We start from the raw sequence: 21,766 nt of genomic DNA, 5'->3' as shown, positions 1-21,766 counted from the left end.
ATCCAGTTAACTAGGGCCAAGCTGCTGAAGCGACCACCCCACACTCCAGTGGGCTCCCACTTTGCAATATTTGTCCCTTGCTCAGGTAAAGCTGAGGCGTACCTGAATGGCAGGGACTCGGGGCCAGGTTCTGTCCATCCAGTGGCTCCACCACCTTCAACGAGGAGGAGAAATGGCACAGGAGCATGTCCAGGGGATTTCCACATGCCAGGCCTGGGTGTGAGAGCTGTCACCATCACCCACAATCCGTGGGGCCATGCCCAAGAGCAAGGGGACCTGGGAGAAGTGAGCTGGCCCCGTGTGCCTAGGAGGAGGCAGAAACAGGTCGAGTGCACAGCCAGCCGGCCTCTGCCGCACACCTCAGGGGACCGATGAGCACTCTTAGAAAGCAGTTGTTAACAGCAGTAGATTAGAGTGGTGTCTGACACTCGGTGACTCCATCCATGATGCAACGAGAAGGACATCTTTGATTGTCAGAGCAGTGCACTTCTGAAGATGGCCCTCCCTTCACAAAAGAAGCTCCCCCGGAGTTCTCTGGTGACTTCCCAGAGTAGATTTCAAATAGAGATTTGAATTTCAAAGAAAAGTGATCTATTTTCAGGAGCGCACATACGGTGGGAGTCTGATATGCATATTCACAAACAGTCCATTCTTTTGAAGCTCTCATCCTATTAGCTTTTCCTTACTTGAACTAAAAAGCACCTGAGAAGAGCCACTTGGGAGGGAAGAAGTCTTATTCCGCTAATAGTTTGGAGGTTCACAGTCTAAGATCAGATAACGCCATCAGTTCAGGGTTCTGGTGAGGCTCACCTGGCAAGCCAGGGGGCAGAGGGAGACAGCAAGCATGCTCAGCTTGTACCAACAGCCCCTTGGGAGGAGCACCCCCTGGTTACCTCCCAGAGGCTCTCCTTAGGTCTGGTCTCCACCCTTACTCCACTGATATTAATCCATCGGCTGTTAACATAAGACAGGGATTTGAGTGTCTGCATGAGTTTCAGGAGCCAAATCCTGTTCAAAGCATAGTACTCACCCTAGAATTCTATTTCCACAGAAAAGCACAATGTACTGTCAACCTGGCTTCGAGCCCCGGCTCTGCTGTTTACTTGCTCTGTGACCTTGAGCTAACCGTTTGGTTTTTCACTAAGTTTTGGTTTCTGCAGCCATGAAATATTAAGGATACGATGACCTAAGAGGCTGTTGTGAGAAGGAACACAAACAATAAAAGGGCACAGCAGGATGCAGAGGGTCTCAGCAAATGGATTTATTTTATTTATTTCAAAGGCAGAGTGACAGAGATCTTCCATCTGTTGGTTCAATCCCCAAGTGGCTGCAAACAGCCCCGTGGTCAAAGGCAGGAGCCGGGAACTCCATCTGGATCCCCCACGTGGCTGGCAGGGGGTTTTGGGTTGTTATCTACTGCCTTCCCAGGTGCATGGAAGGAGCTGGCTTGGAGACAGAGCAGCCAGGACTTGAACGGCTGTAGGATGCTGGCGTCCCAAGTGGTGATTTCACCTGCTGCTCCACGTGCCAGCCCCGGGAATGGCTGTTTTTCTTGTTGTGACTGTTATCGACACCCTGGATGCCCTTTCTGTAAACTCTAAGACAGCAGCCATGGTAGGAGTAACAGTGTGTCCTGTACACGGCAAAGCAGTGTCACATTTGTGGAAACCCTCCCTGGCCTGTTGAATGGCTGTCCCAGCATTAGTAGGTGCCGGGGGCACACGACGGGTGTTCTGAAGTCCCTGGGAACCCGCACCTGAATCATCTTTCATGTCCATTTTCTGCAAACCGTTGGAAATGCCTTCCAATGAAGCTCTCTTTTGGACGGCCTCACCAGCTGGTGGTCCGAACCCTTCAGTGTCCATTTTTAACCACTCTGTTAATAGCTGTACCCTGAGAAATAACTCAAAGGATTACAGAAGCACCTGGAACACTTCACATCACCCATCCGGCTTCTTTGGTTTCCTGTCTAGCCCAGGCCCACAGAGACGAATAAAATGCCTCGGATTTACAACCACATGTGAAACACAGCTCCATTCTCTTTGTGGTGCAAAACTTAAGAGGGTGCAAACCCCACAGCTTGAGAGCCAGGTGGCCACACCTTTCAGAGAGTATCAGGAACGACTCCCGAATTCTAAAAATTCAAGCTTCAGTTTATGGCTGCTTAAAACGTCTCCCCACAGCCCCTGGGACAGGAGCCTGGAGTGCTGGCTTAACCAGGGGCAGCTGACTCTGGCTCCGTATTCTATGCACAGCCAGGGCAGGGATGCCAGTGTCCCTGCCTTCCCTCGTCCCTCTCCCCAGCTCAGAACCTCTGCAGAAGCAAATGTCAGGAGCCCAGAGAGCCCCTGGCCACTGCCCCTGGGTCCCAGGTGCAAGTCTGCCCATTCTGCCTCCAGCTACACTGTCACTTTGCCTCCCAGCACCCAGTCGCCCTGCAGAGAACCACCCTCCCCTTTGCTCAGGGCCTTGTTTGGGGCTGGCCCTACCCCAGTTCCAGAGTGTGCTCACACCATCATCACCCGCCCCCACCACGATAACTCAGGTGGACTAAGGTCCTGGCAGAGCCAGCCGCTCTAAGCTGGGGCTCGCTGGAGCAGCCAGGACACAGAGTCTCGTCCTGTCCTACCAGATTCTGTTGAACCCCTGGCAACCTCTCCTCCCTCTCCAGGATGGCAAGGCTCCCACACAGAGGGAAAGGGAAGCAGACGTGGAAGGAGGGAGAAGGGGAGAGTGAGCCTGGCACTGCGTGAGCTTCGGGAGGTGCCAAGCTCCCATCTCTCCCACCTTAAGAGAGCTCAGTACACTTACAAATGGACGAATATGAACAAGGCCAGAGCTGGAGCCACGCCCAGGGTACAGTTGGAGCAGAGGAGGCCCTCATAATCCAGGCAGAGGTCAGCGAAGGCTTCCTGGAGGAGGTGACACTGACATGCATTTATGGACATGAGGGAATTTTGAGGTGGGGTGAGGAGAGGCACAGGGCAGAAGCAAACAGGTGACTGCCTGAGCACCTGGCCCTCCTGCCTGGTTCCCTCCGTGTCTCCAGGAATTGGCCTGGTTTCCAAACTTCCTGGGGCTGGACACAGTCTGATATGTTGGCCAGAGGCGTGAGAGAGGTCCAAGCCCCACCTGTCCAGGACTCCAGGCCCCAGGTCTGAGAGTGGGGAGTTTAAGCCCCTGCAAGGGCCTCTACTGCTTCACTGCCCCCCCTCCTTGTGTTAATTTCCAAAGTCCGAAATGTGTTGAGACAATGCAACAATGAACCATGTGCCTGCCTTCCATGGTTAGAACATCATGGACGTTCTCAACCTTGCTAAAGCTCATCTTTCATGAACTAAACAGAACTGTACAGACTACATTAAGATACCACCCCACCCTGCAACAGTTTTTATTTTATTTTGGTGCATAAAGACCTTAACTCGAATTTTAGGTGGCTAGACAGCCAGGTGATACAGACACACCCTGTATTCATTTCCCTGTTCCTCCACTTCTCCTGGCTCGGGGTGAATGGTCTGACTTTCCAAGATTTGCCAGCTGAATGGGTGTGGAACAAGTGTAGCACCTCTGGCTTCCTTTGTGTTCCCCTGATGAGCAATGTGGCTAAGGGTTTTTCATTTAGTGTTGTCCAGCAACGGTTTCTCCTCTTTCACGTGGCCGGCCGTAATCCGTCCCTCATTTTCTACTGGGCTGTTATTCCCTTGGCCAGGAAAATTCACAACATGTGCTGCACACCTCTCCCTCATCTGCACGGCAATGTTCTGCACTCTGGAGGTATTTAAGCTGGCTTACAATGTCTCTTGCTTTATAGATGGTGGCTGTGTGTGCAGTCGTCGAAGTAGTCGTCCTCAGGTTGCAAATGCGTCCTTTTGTGCTGTGTTCTTTGCACCTTGTCTAAAAAGCCTCTCTATACCCTACGATCACAAACATAAGCCCCTCCAGTCCCTCCCCGAGGTTATCAAGTTCTGCCTTTCACATTTGGATCTGTAATCCACCTGCAGTTTGTTCAGGAAATGAGGTAAGAATCTGAATTTAATTTCTTCTTATAGAAAAATGAACACTACACACCGTTTTCTGGCAGGTCCCCTGAGCCCCCTGATTTGGCACGCCAACTCCATGCAACATCAAGGCCCCACAAGGCCAAGGGTGAGCAAGCTCCTCCTATAACTCCCCAAGGCCTTGCCAGCCCAAGGGGCTCCGGCACAAAGGCAGCCCTGCCACTGCAGGGAGACAGCAGCTCACAGGAACACAACGCCAGGCTTGAACACTGCCGGTAACTTCATAATACCTGCTCTTCGATGGGAAAAGTGCTGTCATTTTCAGAGTTCTCACGATGATGCTTGGGCCTTAATTCTTCCAAGCAAATTTTAGAAGTGATTTTGACAAATTCTACAAAATGTCATATTGGATTTTTGGTTGGAATTGCACTGGGTTTCTAGATCTGGGGAGGTGGGCAGGTTCTGTCTTTAGTACACACGTCCGTGCGTTCACCAAAGGCTCGCCTGGTATCTGCTGTGCACAGACGATGTCCCTGCACCTGGGGTGTCCGATTCACACGGTGACAACGCCTCCCGCTGAAGTGCTGCCCTGCACCCTTCCCTCTCCTTCCTCCCGAGCACTCAATCACAGGCTTGCCTTGGCTTCCCAGGATCTTCTCTGCCTTTCTTTCTGGTACCTTCCACTGTTTCTGGCCTCAATGGTCTCCCTCCCTCCAATTCACCTCCACAGGCACCAGAGAGCCCTCCCCTAGCACCCACTTGCCCTTGGCCTAGGGCAAAGAGTTCAGCGTCCTTACGCACACTTTCCAGGCCCATCTTCATGGGTCCTGGAATAATTTCACCCCTCACCGGCCTCAAAGACACCTGACACCCAGCCAGGCAAACACCCCAGCTCCTCAAGTGCCTGGCCACTCTCACTCCTGGAGTCATGGCCCCCTTGGCAAGCACACCCCCCAACTTTCACCAAACAGTTCAGATCCATCTCTGGCATCATCTTTCTGTGCCCCTCCCCCACTCCAGCACTATGCCCCCACCTCTCCCCAGCACCGCTGATCTCAGGCACAGCACATGGCACCCCTGGGAACAGTGATCTCCATAAGGGACAGCATGCAGGAGGCACTAGGCAGGATTGACTCCATAAACGAAAGAAAGAACAGAGATAGTGCACGGTCATAAAAACAGGTGGGGCACGAGAGGCAGGTGCAGTCATGTCAGGGGTATGCACTCCAGCTCCAACCAGGGCTGAGGCTAAGGTGGCAGGGACCCCGCCCACCATCTCTGTGCCTCTGCTGAACCCTCCCTCCCTCCTGGCCCTGGAGGAGCAGACTGGAGCTGACAGAGGCCTGGAGGCAAGGCCTGCCTGTGGAAGGAGGTGTCAGGCATAAAAATGCAAATACAAGCTCCTTTCCTCTGTTCCTATATCCTCCAGACAGATCAAACATGGCCTGAGCCTCTGAGGACAGAGCCCTTCAGGCTAGAAAGCAATTGCAAAGTGACAAATGCCACGTGGGTTTAAGCAATGTCCCCCATGGTTACAAACCCACAGGGAAATAAGGCTGACAAATGGGCAGCGCCGCTTCCTGTACCCCATTCCTTTGAAATAACTTTGGCCCTGAAAAGGGAGAAAGAAGGAAATAACTCAATGATTTTAAAAGCAAAGTTTCTGTCTGCAAACCAAATGGGCTGAATTTTTATAGGCTCGTTGGAAAGAGCATGAAAAATCCAGTTGTCGGGGGAGCCTGGGGCACAGGCATGAAGGGACTTCTGCCATCTAAGCTGCTCTGCTCCCCTACGGTCTCAGAGCTGGTCTGCTCTCCCCGGCCCTCTCCTGTCCTGCACACTGCTATGCCCACGAGGGAGAGCTCCTGGCCCAAGACCAAGGCTTCCAGGAGCCATTCTGCCTGGCTTGTGGAAAGGACACTGGAGGTACCAGGGAGCACCCAGCAGCTCGGCAGAAGCCCTGGCCCATCAAACGCACCCATCCTCAAAGCTCCTCCACCCAGCCCTTGGCAGGAACCCTCTGCCTCGATCATCTCCTTCAATCCGCTCAGCAGCTCAAAGAAGGGGGCATTATTATTATCCCCCCGCCCCATTTCACAGATGTGGAAACTGAGGTGACATCACACAACTTGGACGTGAAATATTCGAACACAGGCTCCATACACACTGCGGCAGATGCTAGACCCAGCTCCGTGCCACCAGCCCAGGGCACCTTCCCCGCCGCTGGGAGTGTGGCTGCCAACAGCTCGTAGCAGCCCCATTTCCTGAGAATTCACCTTGCCAAGGAATGCCCTGGGAGGTGGTGGCCGCCCTCCAGAGGGCTTATAGCCAGGGACTGACTGATAGCGGCATAGGAAAACCCAGCCCCGTACCTCCAGGTGCAGAGAACTCGCCGGAGCTCCCCTGAGAGCAGGTGCAATGGAGACTCCCTCTGGGAGCAGCACCTTGGTTTGGCTTCTCCCTCCAGCCCCCACCCCGTCCTGCTTCCCTCGCTCCGCTGCAGGTGTCTTCCCTCGATTAAACACTTGTGCAAGGCTCTCCAGCTCGGCCCCGCCCCTAGACAACCCAAGCACAAGGAGCTCCACCATCCTTCCCGCCCCTCACCCACACTGCCTGGGTTCCACACCCCGGATACAAAGGCCATGGAGCACGCCTGTGGCAACTCCTTTAGACACTCACACAGGAACTGGGAAGGAGAAGTCAGAAGGAAAAACCGAAACTGTTGAGACTTCTCATACTTTGATCCTACAAATTATTCAAAATTAGTAGATACGTTTGTGCTTCTGAGGGTCAGGACTCCGTAGCGGGCTGCTTCCTCCCTCGCTCCATGTGCGCGGTCCCTCCCCAGTGGAGGCGTTTCCCTTGCCCATACTACACGTGAGAGAACTTGCAGCTGGCAGGTCAAGGTCACCTTGAACAGCGACCCAGGCATCGTGCCGAATGAGGACTTCATAAAGGAGTGTCCAGAGGCTTGCAGCTCTCTCCTTGTTGATCACATCCACGCATCCAGCACCAGCACCCGGACCCAAACACGTTGCCCTGCCGTGCACCATAATGAATCTCATTTGCTGGCAAGGACAAGGAAATCCCCCACGTGGCACCTGCCGGTCTAATAAATGGATGTCCTCCCTCGACTGCTGGGAGCGAGGCATCCGAGAACAGGGCTCCATGATGTGGCCGGCATTTGCATGAGGACATCTCCAGCGGGAGATATTGTAAGACACTTGTCTCAGGGCTGTTGTGAGACAATGGAAAGAAGCTGTTTGCAAGGGAAATTAATAGCCTTTGGCCACCTCCCAGAGCAGAGGCACTGCCACAGCTCTGCTCGCTGTGAATGCCACAGCTGCACCTGCTGGGGACACACCTTCCCGTGGCCTCCTGGGGAGAGAGGACTTCTCCCAGAGAGGCCCTTGGCCTAGTGGCAGAAGGCAGCAGGAGTTCCCCACCACCACCATCGCCATTCACAGAGGCCTGAAACTCCAGTGGCGGGTGAGTCATCTCTTTGCAAGGGAATTTCTGGAAGGCTTAGCATGCATGACACTGGAGCAGAAGTCAGAGGTCCTAATTTAGCCCTTTGCTGTCAGAGTTGGGTGATTTTAGGGCATGCCACTGACTAAGAGACGGGGCCTTCGGACACTGTCCCTCGAAACAGCTCCCACCAAAGAGAAGGTGAGTGAGGGGAGAGGGAGGGAGCTTCCAGCACACAGCTCAAAAAGTCCGTTCAGGCAGAGCAGGATCTAGGATCTCAAACAATGTCACCGGCGTTCAGGCGGGCTCCTTCTCACAGCTCGATGCCCCACTTGTTGGATGCCTTCCTAGCAGGCTCCTCTTTCCTACAGAATGTGCAGGCTCTGGATAGGCAGATGAAACTTGGAACCCCCGTATCAGAGTGCCGGGTTCAAGTGTGAGCTCCGTCTTCAATCCCAGCTTCCTGCTAATGCACACCTGGGGGGCAGCAGGTGTTGGCTCCAATCCTTGGGTTCCTGACACCCACATGGGAGATGGAGCTCCTGGCTCTTGGCTCACTGGCCCAGCCCAAGTTGATGGGGCATTTGAGGAGTGAAACAGCAGATTATCTCTCTCTCTCTCTCTCTCTCTCTGCCTTTTAAATACAAAAATGAATAAATAAATAAATGCACGTGGAGGTCCAATACTTACCAACAGAAAGAAACCCTCTCAGAAAGTTCAGTCCAAGGCTCGCATCAGCCCCATCTGAACAACATGATCATCCTGAAATCCCTCAGTGCATCCAGGGAACCTTGACATCTTCATGGCAAGAGTGGGATCAAGGCAAAGAGAGAGGTCCTCAGCCTCTCTCAGCCACCCAGACAGAGAGTGAGGAAGCTGAGAATCCCCCAAAAAAGGCACCAAAGGGAAAGGGACTGGTTGCTGAGCAGGTGCAATGGGAGGCCCAGTGCTGGGCGCGAAGTGGGAGGCTGCATGGAGGTGTAGGCAGAAGCAGATGTGGCATCTGAGAGCACCCCAGGCCGGCTTCCTCAACCTGCACTGGCCCTGGGCGGGAGGGGGCTTGTTGTACAGTCAGGTCTGATCTCTCTGAAACCACCTGTAGCCCCACTGCCAAGCCACAAGCTTCCCCGTGCTGGAGCTGACTGGTTGAGCACCCCGTTCTCAATTGGCAATAGAAGGAAGCCTCCTGACCAAATCAACTGAATTCCTCCTAATCCAGCATCCATGCGTTCCACCATGTTCCAGGGTACACGGAGCAACAATGACACCCAACAGAAGCTCCAGAACCAGGAGCGGGGGATGGAGGACGGGAACACTCCTGGATGGAGGAGGCGTGAACCATCCCATTGAGGCCAAGACACAGGCTGGTTGCACGCAGGGGATGTACAATTCCAGCTGGAAGGACGAGGCCCCGGTGAAGTGTGGACACCCGGGGGGAGCTTGGACTTGATCCGGGAGACACAGGAGGGCTGGATCACAACTCCACTTCCCGGCAACGTGAACCTGACAGTGACCTATGGTGGGGAGGGTGCTGAGTGTGCGTGCTTTATGGAGTGGGGGGTGGGGGCACAAGGGGAAAGAATTGGCAGCTTGGATGGGGCTGTTAGGAAGCTGCTTCAACATCCCTGAGAACTGAGGTTTGCGTTGGAGCTGCTGCGGTGCCAGGGGAGGGAAGGGGACGTGAGCGCCTTGAATACGGGCTCAGCCCTGCAGCAATGCTTTCATAGCCAGCCTTACCCCAGCAACACAAAACACGGGGAGGCACCGCAGATGAGCAGGGCAAATTCCATTTTACAGACTAAACTTGAGACCACGAGGGCCAAGGGACAGAACTGGGACAAAACCAACGCCTCAGCCTTGGTGCCAGGGGCTCCGGAAGCCCCAAGAATCATGGTGGTTCGCACGTCAGCCCAGGTAGGGAGCCCACCTCGACGCTCCCAGTGAGCTGCCAAGCACAGCAACCTGCTGCTAATACTAATATGAAGTATTGACCACCTCACAGCAGGAATCCTGAGACGGCCATCCCTGCCTGCTGGGGCTCGTGGCAGCAGCTACTAAATTGTGTTTATGGGAAGCTTTTTACCTGAAGGGGTCATAATTCATTCTTGATCAATAACCGATCAATCCGCCTGCTTTGCACATTGCAAATCCTCCAGATCCGTCCACAGAAAGGAAAGGGAGAGGAAGACAATCTGTTTATTGGAAAAAAGATGACAGAACAACAGGCTAATGCAACCACTGAGGCCCGTGATTACGTAAGCCGTGTATTTTTTTAAGGGAAGGGAAGTATTTTGAGTGATATGCCAAGTCTATTAAAGTACCAAAAAACTAATGGTCTCGTTTGAAAGATGCAGGTGGAAGTGAAGGATGCGGAAGCCATGGAGCTCCTGTGTGGCCTGCGCTGTGCAGGGCTCTGACGCTTAACCTGACACCTGCAAGGGGGTGGCATCCTTTCCACCTCCCAGGGGAAGCTGAGACTCACCGAGGTGACCAGGTGACCAGGTGAGTAGCCCAAGATGCAGAGGCCAAGCCAGAAATCAAAAACACTGCCTCTCAACAGGGAAAGGCACTGAGTTCCAGGGCAGCTGAGCCTGACAACGGAGCCCATTCTGGAGCAGGTGGGAAGTGCAGTGGGATGTGGGGGCCCCTGGGAGGCTGGCTGGGGCCCCTGCTGCCAGAGCTCATCTCTCTCGCTGCTTGCAGGTGGGGCTGTCATCCCCAGGCCTCCGGAGCGAGTTTCAGGGAGCCATGCAGAGCCACCGCTGGCCTGCCCTCTGGCAGTGGCATGCCGGGGCCCACAGGATGATGTTGAGTTTCAGTCTCCAGGGACTGCTGTGCACGGAACCCCCTGAGCCAGCCGGGTCAAATCCCTCCCCAAAAAAACCTTGCCCGGCCTCTAAGCCTGAACCCTTTGAAAATGCCTTCTCCCTCCTGCCCGGGACAGGTTCCCCACCTCCCAAGCAACTGTCAGAGCGAGCGCTTGGAGGGTGTCGCCTGAGCACCTCCCTCAGCTCCTCCCCTTCCCCAAGCTCCAGGACCCCTGGAAGCCCTGCCTGGTGGGGTGAGGTGGAGGAGGCTGGGTCTGAGCCAGCGAGCTCTCAGGGAGCCTGCAACCCCAGTGCCCGTGCTCGGGGTCTGGCCAACTGCTCCCCTCTGCAGGACTGCTGGGGTGCAGAGGTCTGTGGCGCAGCCCCCAGGCGTGGCTGTCTCCCGACCTCAGCCTGGTCACCGGGAGCAGACGATGAGTCCTCAGAGACGGGATGACGGGATGAAGGACGAAGCCAAGAATCTTGTAAAGACTAGGGGTTGCACTGTGACGAAGCCTTCCATCTCAGCTGACAGCCCTCATGGAAGGGCGGCTTCCTCCCGAGCCTCAGAAGGCGGCTGTGACGGGGGGAGGCCACGGCCACTACCAGAACGAGATGGAGGAAAGCTGTTTCCCAGTAACGACTCGCTCTTGCTGTATTTTTACTGATTGGTGAGGATTCCTTCCCTGCACCGTTTCACAGCCAAGCCATTCTCCCTGTTGAGGCAACCACCCTGCTTTTGAAGATGACCATAAGCAATTAGACCAATTACACGTGGCCTTGATCATCCACGAATCTCCCAGCACTGGCTCAATTAGCAAACAGTTACAGGTAACATATTGTATTTAGATCGTCCCACTGCGAGTGACAGATGTCTTGCGGTAAACACAGGGATATCCCTCCCAGAGAGTGGGCCCACCTCAGGTCCCACCCTGCTCCAGTTTCCTCCCTGCCCCCATCCTCGGGGAGCTCTCAGGGAGACCCTTGGGGATGAGGAAGCCAGGTTTTCCCTGATCAGTTTCGGCTCTGTTGCAAGGACCCCGTCTCTGCAGCAGGCTGGGGAGGGTGGGGAGGGGCCCAGGTGTCAGCGCAGGGCCTTTGTCTCAGGACTGCACCCACCTTCCCGCGACAGCAGTGGAGACAGCTGCGAGGTGACACCATCAGTGCTTCTCTCGTTAATTAACGAAATACACACCGTCTGCAGCCTCGGTGGGAGCAGGTTTCAGGATGAAAAGTGCCAATTTTCCCACATTCATATGTCCAAACTCCCCTCCTTAGCAGCTCCTGCTCGCTTTCTCATCCTTTAAGTCGGGTAACCATGTGGCTCAGCTGAGAGACTCTGAGTGACAGGGACATGGAACCACTCATTTAGATAAATGCCAGAGTCCGTGGTCCCTGGAGACTTACCCCCCATGGCCTGCCCAGGCTGGAAGGAGGGGCTCCCGACTGCAGTCTACAGTTGATGTGTGGCGTTGTGGACTGAACGTTTGGGTCCCTCCAGAATTCAGACGGTTGTGCCGAATCCTCAGTGTGATGGTAGTAAGAGGTGGGGGTGTGTGGGAGGTGACTGGGTTGGGATTTGTGCTCCAGTGGGAGGGGCCAGTGTTGGGGTGCAGAGGGTTAAGCCTCCGCCTGGGATGCTGGCATCCCATATGAGTGCTGGTTCGAGACCTGGCCACTCCACTTCTGATCCTGTTCCCTGCTAATGCGCCTGGGAAGGCAATGGAAGATGGTCCCAGTCCTGGGCCGCTGCAACCTACCTGGAAAACTAGGATGGAGTTCCAGGCTCCTGGCTTCAGCCTTGCCCAAAGTCAGCAGATGGAAGCGCACGCTCTCTCTCTCTCTCTCTGTAATTCTACCTTTCACATAAATGAACTAAAAAATTTTTTTCAAAGGGGGCAGGGGCCTTTGGGAGCTCGTTCGATCCTTCAGCCACGTGAGCTGCCTGCACAGCACCATCTATGAACAACGGGCCCTTACCAGCACCCAACCTGCCGGTACCTTGATCTTGGACTTCTCAGCCTGCAGGACCGTGAGAAATACATTTCTGTCATCTCTAAATGACCCACCCTAAGGTTTTAGTGAAGGGAGCCTGAGCAGACCAAGATGGGTGCTTGGAGGATCTGTCCCAAGGGAAGCATGGCTCAGAGGTCCCCACCCAGGGAACATGACCATGTTTGCTGCTGGCTCTCTCCTCTGCTCCGTCGTGCCTTGTCTGCCAGCATCTCTTTGCTGTTTAGCCTTGGCCGTGGTCAGCCCCGCACATCCCAGAGTAGCCCCAGACAGGAAGACTGTGGTTGTCAAAGACACATGTCTGGGTTGAGAAGTCCCGTGTCCGAATCCTTGCTGCTGGGACTGGGGAGGGGGAGCCAGGTCCTGAGAGGGTCAGGGACCAAGATCACACTTCAGGGCAAAGAACACCCCCACCTCTCTGTCTTCCACCCTGGAGAGAAGTTCCCTGCTGGGGAGACAGCAGCCACTTGGAAGGTTTTCTGCTGTCGTTTCTCTTCCATTCGTAACTGCAGCACGGGGCGGGGGTGGGGTGGGGGCCCGAGTCCGGTCCTGCTCAGATGGAGATGGTGAGAACACAGTTACGGGAGCTCAGATGCCCCCCGTGGGGTTAGGAGTCACAAGCCTCTGCCCACTCCAGAAGAAACCGGAAGCATCAGAAGGAGTAGAAGGGACGGGTTTTTTAAGGGGGAAAATCACGTGTGTTTATCTGCTGCACGTTCCCCGGAGCCTGCTTAGCATTCAGATGCTTCAGAATGCTCCCATTCACCACAACTCCCCTTTCAGCTGCGCTATTAGACGTGAAAACATCAGCAAGGTCCTCCGAGCTGCCCTATCCAAAGCACCACCCACCTGCAGCCAGTGGCTCCCAGCCCGTGACCTGCAGAGGGTCCTCAGGGGTGAGGGACAGAAGCCACTCCACTCTGGCCATAGACATCTCTCAGCAGCCTGACAGCGCTGGGCCAGGGCTCTCTCTGTCTGTGCTCGGGGGGGCCTGCAGGCTGTGGCTGCTGGGCCACGAGAGGGGGCAAACAGCAGCGTGTCTGTGGGGCTTCTGCAGGAGGCAGTGAAAGAGCAGGCGAGTTGGCCCTGATGCAGCAGCCTGCACGCATTAGGACTGGGTCTTTAGGTCTCATTTCATCCTGAGCCGCAGTCCCCTGGAAGGCAGACGTAAGCGACCCCGTGTGCTTCCGCAGTTGGGATAAGAGACCCCAGCCCTGCCCTGGAAGGCTGAGAGGGTGGCAGCAAGCATCGGCCAAAGAGAAAGAACTGCTCCAAGGATCTGGACACACGCATCACAAAAGCTCAACTGTGGGCTCTGAGAACCCGATTTTTTTTTAAAGATTTATTTGTTTGAAAGGTGGAGTTACAGAGATGGAAAGGCAGAGGCAGAGAGAGAGAGAGAGAGAGAGAGAGGTCTTCCATCTATTGGTTCACTCCCCAGAAGGCCACAATGGACCATCTTCCGCTGCTTTCCCAGGCACATTAGCAGGAAGTTGGATCAGAAGTGGAGCAGCTGGAACTTGAACCATCACCCATATGGGATGCAGGTGCTGCAGTAGGCAGCTTAACCTACAACGCCACCCTGCCAGCCCCTGAGAATCAGACTTTAATGCCAGCTCTGCCTCTGACTTCATGTTCAGCCCTGAACAAGGGACAGCCCCGCTTACACCCTCAGTCTATCCATCTTTGGGTGCAGAGTATGCACCTGCTTTGCAGAGCCTCGTGCCCCATAGGCACCTGGTATCCCAAAGCCCTAGGCTTCCATCATGTGAATCTTCCTGGAACACCATCCACCTGCCCCAAAGGATGCTACACCTGTGTACAGCGCTCAGCGTTAGGGACCTCCAGTCTGATTTCCCAATTCTTCAGCAAACTGAACTAAAACAGTTAGCACAGCAACAATAGAAGCTCTTTGAGCACTTACGATGGACTAAGCACTGTTCTAAGTGCTTAACACAACCCTTTCATAAGCCTCTGAGTATCCCAGATGACCCATGAGGAAGTTAAAGCACTGCCCAAGAGCACACAGCCAGTGAGTGCTGTGTGCTGGGGTTGGAGAGCTGGGGTCGGACACCTGCTGGCAGCCCCTTTCTGGTCTTGTGGTCTGACAAGGACTCTGCACGGCAGCAGTTGTCACTCCCATTTCACAGGTCAGGGACATCACCTGGAACCAGAGCCAGGCTCGCCCAGCACGAAGCCATCAGTTTGCCATGGTGGTGTCCATACAGCTGCATCATCCCGAAAGTCCGAGGCCCCAGCATGCATGCGTCACTCCTTCCGAGACTCACCAGTCAGAACGAGGTGCTGCTTATCCAGCACGCTCTGCCTGCAGGGTGCTGCTGACGCCCGGTGTCTGCTTGCTTATTCTGCTCCGACTTCTCAGGTGCCTGCCCAGCTTCTGCTTCTCCCTGGGGGTGTGGCAGTCTCCGGAGGCTGTTAGACCAAAGACCAATCCTTGTGCCCTCCGTGGAGCTTCCACTTCCAGTTGAAAAGCTTCTCCTGTAGTCATCCCACCCACTTCGTAAGCAAAGGTCGACCAGTAGGAAATACACAACAGATGCAGGTGCAACAGGTTCTGCCGCCAGATTTCCCACAGAAATCCCAGTTCCACCCCTGACCCCAGAGTGGACTTGGGACAATCCACTAATCTGATAGCTAATATGCAACCAGCCCTTGCTAAGCAGCCAGCTCTGGTCTCAACCTCACTGCAGGCCACCTCCCATCATCACCTTGAGTGCACTGGGAAGAAGGGGAGGGTCTCCGGCTTTTGGGTGAAGAGACAGAAGCATGGAGCTATTGTGTAAGTCACTCTGGGTGCTGCAAAGGGAGAAGAGAAACCGGAGCAAACACCAGGGCCATGGGGCTCCGCACTGCATACAGCTAGCTCCAAGGCAAGTACATTCTGAATGCTGACTCCATGGCAGTGATGTGCAGGCGGTTGGGGAGGTGGGGGACTGACAGGTATCAGCCACTCACAAGGCAGGGTGTGACTTAGAGCCCAGCAAATGGGAGGCTTTGACTTCCCATGTGGGCACTCCCAGGGTCCCTATCGTGACTGGGAGGCCATGGCATCCACCCCCAGCAACCCAGCCCTTCACCCTTCAATCATGATAAATGTTGGGCGAATGAGCTCTCCTCCTAACCCTTCTCCAGGAGAAAGAGCTGGGTACCAGCGTGAGGCCTGCTCCCCAGAGAAAGCTGCCCTCCACTTAGGGGCCTATTTTTAGCCACACGAGCCACGATGCTTTAGACGTGGTCTGGATCTGCTTCAACACATTGAAGAACGCGACCCCTATTCCGGGCTAGGCAGACCTATTTCTCTCTGATGCATTTCAAAGGTGGAGCTCTATGGAAAAAGTGCTTGGTGAGGGAGGTAGGGTGGGGGTGAATAGGCAGCTCTCATTTGAACCTGCTCCCAAGGCCAGCGTCACAGCCATTTGATCCTGGCTCCTTGAAAATTGTGTCCACACACATGAGACAAAGTGGAGCGCTGAGTGAAATATCTCCCCTCACCTGCAGCCATCCGCAGCCAGGGCACGCAACCCTGTGATGGAAACATTCAAATCCTGGGAACCAAAGGTGAGCAGTAAGGCCGCTTTTCAGTACGATCAAAGTTCAGTTCGTCTGCCTCCCCTCCCTGCCCGAGCTCACATAATTGGTTCCTACCACATGGTCTCTGTGGATCCCAGGTACTGGGCATCACATCACAGGCCCCAAATCATGAGTATTTCACCTGCTCGCCAGCTCCAGTTTCATTGCCTCAGCTGGTTGTACTGAAAATTAAGCAGGACTTTCAGAAATCAATCCCAGTCACCTCTCTGGGCTGCAAGAAACCAAAGGCTAGGAAATAGTGGGAAATGTCTCGGTGTGATGTCTTCAGCTCTCCTAACCGCTCCCCCTGCACACACACACACACAGCTGTGGATGCACTGTTCCCTTTTCATTGTAAAGATGATTTCCCTGAAGTATTTTCAAGCTGGAGAGACTTCCTACAAGCTGGTGAAAAATCGCTCACTGCAGGAGATCCAATTTATTGGCAGAAATCCAGCAACCCGACGTATTGGTAACTAGCTTCGTAATGAGTCTCTTCCATGTAAATTGGCTCATTATTATCAATTTTTGTCAGCTCTCAAGTGAGTCTTGATCCACTTCCCTGATTTGGCTCAGGTGTCAGCACAAGGCAAACAAGAGGGCCCAGACCCCCTTTCCCCACCAGAGGCCTAAGGCTTCACACCCTGAGGAGGGAGGGAGTGGGGATGACAGCCTCCGCGTCATTAGAGCTGCCAGTGTAACATTCAGGACAGAGAGACGCTAAGGAGACTTGCAATGAGGTGTTATAAAAACAGAGTTTGATTGAAAGAGCTGGCATGTCATGCAAATGAACACTTTGTCCCATGATTCATTGCTATCAGGAGAACTAAATTTGTACAGCCCAGAGGAGCGATGACTAATGGGAGGCATAATAATTGTCGATTTATACCTGCAAAGAATTAATCAAGAGGCCCGGAGGAGACGGTGCTCAGCGACCACTACAGGTGCGTGTGCTGGAGGGAGGCCGTGCGAGGAGGAGCCGGGGAGATGAGGCTAAGTGGCAGCAGTGGCTGTGGTAACAGCCAGGCCCATTAGGCAGAGACGCCACCTCCGCCATGGGATGCCGTGGACGATCACCTGCGGGCAGCACAGGCAGAGCTCTGCAGAGAGCAGCAAATCTGATGATGCATCCAGAAGACTGGGGCGCAAGATTTCCCCTACCCTGGGGCTCCTCTCCAGGCACCTCCAAGACACCTCCCTTGCTCCGTTCTGACAAAACTTCCCTCCGCTGATCCAATTCAACCCACCTCAGGGCACTGACTGCTCCAGCACAAGGCACGAGTCATAGACAGTCCCTCATACTTATTTACTGAGCACCTACTATGTGCCGGGTGATGGGGGGCGGCTCTCCTGGGCTCAGGAGCTTGCAGCCTAACCAAAGGGAGAACGCAGTGACATCAGGGCTGGCAGGGCCATGGGAAAATGACACCGGCCTAGCCAACTTCAGCTGGGACCCAAAGAGAACCCAGCTCAGGTTTCATACAGAGTGGCCCCTGGATAGGTCAGCCCTCTGCCCTGGGGGTGACTGAAGAACTCAGAAGCCCTAGCAGACCCTCCCACTGCTCTGCATGCCTCTTGAGTTTCTCTGCACAGTCATCACACGACGATGGCACCCGAGCCCGTGCTTTTGACCCTTTCACAAATGTTTAAAATTGATGGCCAGTGTTTAAAGTTGGGACGTGCCACATGAGCTCAGCCTTCTCGTGTCTCCTGGAAAACTGAACCATCCGTGCTCGGCCTGCATCCCTCACAAGACGTGGGCAGCTGTGGCTGGGCAGGGGCTGTCCCTGTGAGCTGGTTAGTCCGTCACAGCCGCCACTGCCGCCTTTTCTACGACAGCTGGCCTATCACACTCTCTCATTTTCCCAGATCAGTTTCTTTCATATTTTGGCCACCCTGAACTTGAAAAGACCAGAAATGTAAGGTGGATAACCTGCATTAACTCAGGCTCCGACAGAAATGCCTCTGAGTATTTATAACTCAGGGTTTCAATTTGGTAGATGGCCTCAGTGAAGGCACTTAGAAAACATTCCTGTCTTTCGCAAGGCTGCAGTCAAATACGGAATCATGCCCCCTCCCTCCCCTTAGGCCCAGGCTGCTTGCTGACAGCAAGAAAAAGTAACTCAACACGAGCTAGTTCAGCCCTCCTGTTCCCAGGGGAAGACACGACTTCACCTGTCTCTCGGTAGGCTACGCTCCTCACCCCAGAGTGTTGGGCTGCAGCTTCTGATTCAGGTCAAGGTTGGTTGTAGCCAACTTCACCTGGGTCTCTTTGATTTTTTTTTTTTTGAAGATTTCTTTATGTATTTGAAAGACAGAGGGACAGAAAGACAGAGATCTCCCATCTGCTGGTTCAGTCCCCAAATGGCTAGAATAGCTGGGGTAACAGGAGCCAGGAATTCCATCCAGGTCTCCAACGTGGGTGGCAGGGGCTCAAGCACTTGGGTCATCTGCTGCTTTCCCAGGTGCGTCAGCAGGGAGCTGGAACTGGAAGCGGAGCAGCCAGAATAGGAATCAGCACTCCAATACGGGATGCAGGCAGTGCACACAGTGGCTGATTTTTGACCTGTATTTCTAACGAGTGCGCTTTACAATTTTTCAAATATTATGAGCTGTACTCAGGCCTCTTTTTTGGAAGGAGCAGAAGAAAGAATGAGAGCAGCAGTGAAGTGCAGGAACCTGCCAGAGAAAAAGAAGCTGCTGGTGGTCCCTGCCCTGGAGCTGGGAAGCAATTAGAGGATGAGAGGAGGCAAAATGCAGGCAGCTGGCAAACGCACAGGGAGGCGGCATCGGGGAGCAAAGCGCGGGAGCCGAGGCCGAGGGAAGCACATTTCACAGAACGCAGCCAAGGCCCCAGCACAGGGCCGCAGCGTGGGGGGCTCTGGAGGGTCCAGGAAGAATCAGGCCGGGGTTCCATCCTCCGCGTCCAGCAGAACACTCTCCCTTCCAAAGGCAGCTCACAGCCGCTGCTCGTAGGCACCCTGCGTCCGCTCGGCCACTGGAGGCCAGCACAGCGCGGCGGCTGAGACCCTGTGCTTGCTAGGGCTCCACACCAAGGCCACAAAGCACTGCTCAGCTGAGCAGATCTCTCAGGAAGCAGGGCGCAGCCTCAGCCTCTGCAAACAGAGCCTCGCCCTCCTGGTTTCCAGTGGACCATGCTGGGTGTGCTCCACATAGTCCCTTGGATGGTTCCAGAAGGTGGAGCCCTAAGTACCTAAGGGTCAACCTGCTCCACGGCACGCCCTCTTGTGACCTTTCTCCAGACCTCGTCACTGTCTCCATGTCCTCCTTCCCGTTTCCTGGGGTAAACCACCTGTACCCGGATCATATTCCAGGATGTGCTTCTTAGGGGGCTCAGTGCCAGAAGAGTGTGACTGAGACTGGATAATGAGCTGGGTGGTCAGGAAAGGCTTCCAGGGCCAGGAGCACAGGGAAAGGCTCAGGCAGACGGGTGGAGGGCCCAGCAGGAAGTACAGAGGGAAGGTGCCAAGCTGGTAAAAGCAACCTTAACTGATTGCATTCAGCCAGTCCTGGGCTGCAAAATGAACCACGATGGGGCTGGCACTGTGGCGAAGTGGGTAAAGCTACCACCTGCAGTGCCGGCATCCCAACTGGACACCGGTTTGAGTCCTGGCTGCTCTGCTCCACTTCTGATCCAGCTCTCTGCTATGGCCTGGAAAAGCAGTGGAAGATGGCCCAAGTGCTTGGGCCCCCACACCTGCATGGGAGATCCAAAAGAAGCTCCTGGCTCTTGGCTTTGGATCAGTCCAGCTCTGGCTGTTGCAGCCATTTGGGGAGTGAACCAGTAAGTGGAAGTCTCTCTCTCTCTCTCTCTCTCGCTCTGCCTCTGCCTCTCTGTAACTCTGCCTTTCAAATAAAATTGTTTTTTTTTTTAAAATTGTTAAGAACTGGAAGACAATGCCAACAGCATGGCGTTACCCCAAACTCCGAGCCCTTGTGAGTGTAGAGCCAACCCCACATGCTATGCTGAAGTCACTGTGACACTGAGGGTGTAAAGGAGGGGCCAGGTCAGGTCACAGCTACGTGATCCCAACACGTCCCCCACATGGGGTCACAGTGCCACAGAACACGCTTAGGGAGAACCTGCTTTAAGCTGACGTCTCCTCTCCCTCTCATCTCCAAGCTGCGATGCTCCAACACACAGGGCAAGTGAGAAGTTTACAAGGGACCCCGTGGGACACCGCACTTCCTAAGCACGCAAGACTCTTTTATCTGCTAGATCTCTTTCATCTGTTAGGTCAATTCCAGTCTTTGTATTTGGGGAGGTTTTTGGAAAGTGAAGTCCATAGATAATTTCTGCTTATTGCTTATTTTGCTCCATCCTTTTAAATAAAACCCAGCATCCCTGAGCTTCAAAAACAAATTCCAGGCAATAATAGCAGGCAATTTACAGTGATAGATGAATACAGCAAGAAACAGGACGCTTGGGCTGGGATGCTGGGCAGTCTCCGTACTTAGCATTGTTAAAGAGCTGTCGGTCCTCTGCTTTATTCTGCCTCCCTGGGCAGCCCAGACAACATCTTGGGCACACAGCCCACTGGTTCTCCTCTCTTGGGTTATTTATGGCTGGGGAGGGAGTAGGAGTAGGAGGTAGGGAGCCAGCCCTCAGCTCTGTGAGTCACTTAAAAGGGGCCAAAGCCAGGGCTGTCCCATTAACTCCCACTCCCTCCCCACCCAGGCCCTGCTCGCTGGAGGGCCCCAGGCCCACCCTATCTGTGGCTGCTCTGACTCAGACTGCTATGTCATTGTCACTTGGGTGTATGGCCTCCCACTCCTGCAGTCCTCTGGGCGTCAAGAGCTGGCCCCACGCCTCTTCACCCCTCCTCCTCCCCAGCCCTCTGTGCAGGATGTCCCATGCGCAAGGCAGCCCCCCTCCCTCCCCCTGCAGGAAGTCTGTTGTCCAGCTCCCCGCGGTCCTGGGGCTGGCTCGGAGTTGGCCCGCTGGGGCTCACGTGCACCTGCTGCATGTATAACGCTCTGTGTTTCCCGAGGGTCCCTGCGGGCAGGGGTCCTGTGGACAGCTCTCCCGTGAGCCTCCCAGCTCCAGTCCTCGAGAAGTCCAGCTTTGATCAGGGGGAGGATGCTGGTTCCCATGGAGCCACGCCACAGAGCACCTGGGAGGTAGATCTGCCCGTGCCTCACTGCCGCTTACTCCTTTCAATGGATGCCACGCACAGGTTCCTTAACTCCCCACCTCGGAGGTCCCTGTCCAGGCCCTTCAGGATCCGGCCTGTTCTGCATCCGTCACTGCTTCTGCCTTAACTCCAGCCTCACCCAGTCCACCCCATCCTGCTGACCCTCAGCCAAGCCAGCCCACACCCCGGGCTCCGCTCCAGCTGCCCCTCCACTGCGATGCTCTGCTGCTCATGGCCCACCTAGAGGACTCCCTCCCACCCTTCCAGCATCGGCTCCTCTGGGAAGCTCGCCACAATCCCCACCTCCCTCCAGAGGAAACCAACCGCTTCCTCCCAACTTGGACCTCTGCTGGGTCCACCGCAGGCCTAGCCAGCATCCTCCCATCAGGCATCTTCTCCCCCCACACCTCCAGGTGGTGAGTAACCTGAAGGCAGGGTCTGTTTATGGTTTTCCCCCCAGGACAGGATCTGGAACACAGCAACTACTCAATAAATCAGTGCTCTGTGGATCTCTGAATTAATGGTACAGACCAACACCTTAGCAGCTCCACACCTGCTTCCCAGGGCTCCGGCAGGTTCCCCAAGCGGGACACCAACATAGGGAGTGCACTGTGCACCTACTGAGTGGGCACAGCTGTGCACTCTCCCAGGATCACCTGTGTGCAAGGCGTGAGCCCCTCCTCCCCTTTCCCACTCCTTCTCAGCACATGCCCTCCTTCTCCCTTCCCTGTTT

At 54.7% G+C, this 21,766-nt stretch overlaps 1 long non-coding RNA gene across 2 annotated transcripts in view; it reads right to left on the bottom strand.

Annotated features, from left to right (window-relative positions):
• Positions 1–13,619: 13,619 nt before the first annotated feature.
• Positions 13,620–21,766, bottom strand: part of LOC149120903 (uncharacterized) — a 48,118-nt gene continuing 39,971 nt past the window's right edge. For both annotated transcript variants that reach the window (XR_016224497.1, XR_016224498.1), the window contains exon 5: positions 13,620–14,719. This is a non-coding gene — a long non-coding RNA (uncharacterized LOC149120903). The remainder of the gene's footprint in view (positions 14,720–21,766) is intronic.

The sequence above is a fragment of the Oryctolagus cuniculus genome, chromosome 18 (assembly GCF_051225735.1).
Source record: "Oryctolagus cuniculus isolate XC-2025 breed Fujian yellow rabbit chromosome 18, ASM5122573v1, whole genome shotgun sequence".
Taxonomy (NCBI): Eukaryota; Metazoa; Chordata; class Mammalia; order Lagomorpha; family Leporidae; genus Oryctolagus; species Oryctolagus cuniculus.
This window is presented reverse-complemented; position numbering and strand designations above follow the sequence as displayed.